The following is a 4,942-nucleotide window of genomic DNA, read 5'->3' as shown; positions in this document are numbered from 1 at the left end:
TTCCAAAGAGCTGGCGCGGAACAATGGCCTAGTGAATGGTGCCAAGCTGGTAGCACGATCGAAAACAGATGGTCCACGTGATGCGCGTGGTAAGCTACTATCACGATTCCAGTAAGTTGGTGGTGGTACATAGGGCTCACTGCCAGCACGTGTATAACGTCCTGGTCTTACTGGTGATGGTGAACGAGCTGCAAAGTAATGAGTAAAAATATATTGGTTTATATAAATATTTATTGTTTGTTTGCTTTTGTCAGCAAAGTAAAGACTCTTCTATAAGTTATATTTTTTGCATTTTGAACTTCAACAACAACATATTACATTTTCAACTTTTCAACAAGGTACATTATTTTATACCATGTTATAATACATATATAATGAATCCACTGTAGATGCATGGGAGTTGAGATTGATATCAGTTGTTAAATTTTTAAATACCGAGAATTTTTCTTTGAAAATGACAATTAAAAATAGTATTACACTAAGTAAAACTAAAATGAAGGATTAAATATATAAGTAAAACTAAAGTCAAAAAAAATAAAAATTTCTCTCTCCTATTATTATTTTCTATAAACTCAATTATTAAGACCTATTGATAATTGATCTACATTCTTAAATGTAGTAAAAGAAATCTATCACTGAGAAGATAGAAGAAGTAGAAACAATAAGAAGTAGATTGTTTCACTTTATCCATAAATAACAGTTGATAATTGATCTACATCGCTAACTGTAGAAAAAGAGGTCTATCACTGAAAAGGTAGAAAAGGTAGAAGAAGTACATATAACAAGAAGTAAATTGTTTCGCAGTATCCATAAAGCAACATACGATATTATGCACTAAATATAGACAAATACCCTTATACTGCATTACTTAGAAACAGAGCACAATATCGATTAAAAAACTATTATAAAATACACTGGCAAATTTTAATTTATTATGTACACATAAAAAAGTGAACTAGAGATTTGTTTAAAGGACAAAAAAGTCTTACTTTTAAGAGGTCAAAAATAAGAAAGGTGTGTATGCGTGTTATTTGTGTTTATGTTCGTGTAAGTAAAGACGTTAACCTGGTTTTTACCTAATTTTTTCACAAAGAACTGAAGAAAAAAATTATGGACTGTTCCACTTGACTTCACTATTTAAAAAAAAAATTAAATGAATCTGGAATGTGGTTTTTATGACATGGTAAAAAAGGATTCAACTGATTTCTCTTAAGCCAATTATATACTATAATAAACTATATTATAGTATATATTAGTTATCAATTTTAATTTATTAATTTATTAGTTCCTTTTTATAAGTTGGATGATTTTGTTTTGCTATTTTAAACGAATAATAATATTAAAATATTTTTTTTTTTCAGGTCTTGTATTGGAAAACTTTTCGTATCAGCTGGTAAGTCCTATTGTTTAATGTTAAACTAAATAAAACACTTTTTTGTATTAATTCCATAATTCAACTGCACAAAACACGTATTATATTATTATTTTATAACGACTATTTATCTTATAAAAGTCAAAAAATAATTTTAAATAGAAACACTGAGCAAATGAACTAAGAAATATTTACTAAATCTCAGAATTAACTCTTAATTGGCTTTATACGAGTAACATACCCTTAAGAGAAAATCAATCATTATCAATATAAAGATTGATCAAGTAATATTAAACGGTTCATATAAATAAATAGTTATTTATATTTGATAACCAATAATTGGTTTTAATTGCATTTATTTTTCAAGGATATAAGCTATTAAAATTAAAAAAAATAATTTGCGCTATAAAATTTGTAATTATTTTCTAACTTTTATGGAAAAAGATTATCGAATAAAGGATTGTAAAACATTAAAACAATAAAACTCATTCGCTTAATTGGTTTTACAAATTTATTACATTTTAAAAAGGATAAAACTTTGTCTACAGGAATTTAAGACTGTAAAGCTCAACTTTTTAAAATCACTTAATAGCATTGAAAATAGATGTAATGTTAGCTTACAAAGAAGAAAATTTATTAGGGCAACAAAATTTAGTACTTAAGTGGATATAAAAATGTAAACATTTAGAAAGCAATTAATATTTAAGTATTTACTTTAGATTTTAACATTAAGGCTAACAATATTAATGATTTAATTTCATATCCAATCAAAAAATTATTTATTTGCATTTATTACTTAAGTTTTTTTTGAACAATATTTTTTTTAATTCTACTACAACTTCCTCTCTGATATCATAAAAATGTTGTAGAATACATTGTCTAAGATCATTGTCTGAAGATCAAAATATTAAATGCTCTTTTGGTAATAATCTTATTTTTTATTACCTTTAAACACGGGCCACAAAATTCATTTATAGTTTAAAACTTTTCAAAATATTAACATTCGACTAAATAATTAATTATCTGAAACACACCTGCATACACCTGTAATATGAATGTGGTATCAAAATAGTGAATAACTATTACGAATTAATTCGAACTAAATCAGAAAATTAGTTTTCAAAGGAATACCGTTTCTTATTGCTATCATTTTAAAAATAATTTAAAAAATTTGAATGTAGAGTATTTCTTAAAAATATACATCTTCCAGAGTAGGTAGAAAAAATTGTTTAAAAAGAATTAATTTTTTAGACTGTTTTATCTATATTCGTCCAGCAAATTGGAACATTTCAAATACGATTTGCAACATATATCAGAAGTTTTCTTATCAATATAGTTCTGCTTGCAAAGTATCTTAAAGTATTATATTAATTGAAAAGTATCTATTAATTAAAAATTTTTGTTAATATTAAATTTTTTTAATTTTAAAAGTTCGGCTCTACAACCTATACACTCATAATATAACTTTGTCAGCGCTTTACCCAATCTTTGGTATATTTCTAGAATTTTTCTTTTAGTCCAGAATCGAATCAAAACATCATCCACAAAGAAAAAATTTTTTATTTCTGAATAGAATAAAGTCACACAAAGATATGTCAGCGAAATACGACGCTTGCTCGATCATATTCAATGAGATTTTTACCAATAACGTTTGCACAACTAGCTTCATAACATTACAAAATACTCAAAGGTATAATTACAAAAATAGTTGATGAATACTGAATAATGTTTGTAATTAAACTTCGCGTGGTATCTTAGTTGAGTGCAACCAACCAACTAACAGAAAAAAAATGTGGCAATAACTATTAAGTGCGCTTTCAAAATTATAAATTTCGGTTATTTTATACACGTACAATCAATCATAATTACTATACCCAAGTGTTAGAAATTAATTTTAGTGCATATTTAAAATGAACTTAACATATTAATGAATACGAAATGTAAGTAAATATTTATAATACATGTACATATTAATTAATTTTTGCCTATTTGCTTTTTATAGATAAAGAAATATTGGATAAGTCCATTCTAGAAGTTAGATGCACATTTTAAAAAATATAAAAATTTAAATTAATACATATAATGTGATTTTAAATCAGTTTTATTTTGTTTGTTGTGTATTTTATGTTAAAATATTTATTAAGATATAAATAAAATATTTAACAAAAGTATAAATAAATATTATAAACTGTAATTAGGTACAGAGTTCATCTTAAATTTATTTATAGTTAAGGGGAATGCATAAGCATATGATAAATAAATGAAAACACTAGGAAATAGTCAACTTTTCATTTATATCAATCTTTTCTATTTCTAAATTTTTTAAAATTGTATAGCGGTTAACAATTGGGTAGATACCAATGGAAGCCAATCTCCCAGAGGTCGCTTTGGTCTTATTATAACAATCGTTTATTGTTATAAAGTTTGTACTTGAAGGAACTTCAAGTACTTTATCATTTTAGGTAAACATGTAATATCTAAACTGATCATATCAGACAGACACTTTGGAAAGATAATCCGTTCTTGGTGAGCGCAGTTGTAGAGCTAGTGATAAAGACATTTCTGTTTACTTTTTCTAACCTCAAGCTATGAATTAGTTCTTGCATAATTGACTATTAATCTTTATGAGGATTTTAATTGCTTAAAAGTTTTTTAATTGTTTAATAAAGTATTAAAACTTTCAGAAATTCTTTTCAATATTTTGTACTTAAAAGTGTTAGTTAATAACATCGACCATTTCTAATATAAACTTTTGTTCTTTAAATTATTTAAATTTCTTTTACATATATATCAGTAAACTATACAATTAATTTTCTTATTTCTTTAAAAAGAAATTATAAAATATTATTAATAAACTTGCTAATAACACACTACCTTCCTTCTATTATTATTACAATAACTGTACTAACTTTTCCCCTTAACTTGAAAATTCAAAGTTTGAAACTATTTGAAAAGTTTGAAAATATATATTGAATCGCACCAAGTTCTTAATTTACTAGTTTTTCGTTTTAAAACTATATCCAGCTTAATTTTATAGTTTCTGCTTTAATATACAAAAGCTTAAACAATAAAAAAAATTTTGGAAGTTTAAATTTAATTTAAGTTACATTACTTCATATTTTTGACGTAACTGCATTGCTTTTAAAAAAATATTAAAACACTTTTTACGTATTTCAGTAATAATTTTTGGTTTCTATGAGCTTTCTCCGAATACTTCTAGCTTACTTACTTATATAAACATATAAAATATTTTTAATAAAGCATGTGAAGTACACACGAGTACAAGAGTCTGCTTCAAAGTTGTAAAAAATTTCAACATATTTTGCAGTACTTTTGCAAGAAAAGCTATTTGCAGAGATTTTTAGATATAAATTCTTGTAAAAAGCTATTAAGTAAACTAAGTTAAAAAGAATAAAATTATAATGTTAAATACATAAATAATAAACTTGATTATAAGAAAAAAATACAAAAAATGGTAACAAAAATTCAGTGGCGAAATTATGTAGAGTTGACAAAAAGGCGCTTTAGGAATTCAACACAAAACTGTTCGGTATAAATTAATTTATCTTT

This window comes from Teleopsis dalmanni, chromosome 2 (genome assembly GCF_002237135.1).
Source record: "Teleopsis dalmanni isolate 2A chromosome 2, ASM223713v2, whole genome shotgun sequence".
NCBI lineage: Eukaryota > Metazoa > Arthropoda > Insecta > Diptera > Diopsidae > Teleopsis > Teleopsis dalmanni.
This window is presented reverse-complemented; position numbering follows the sequence as displayed.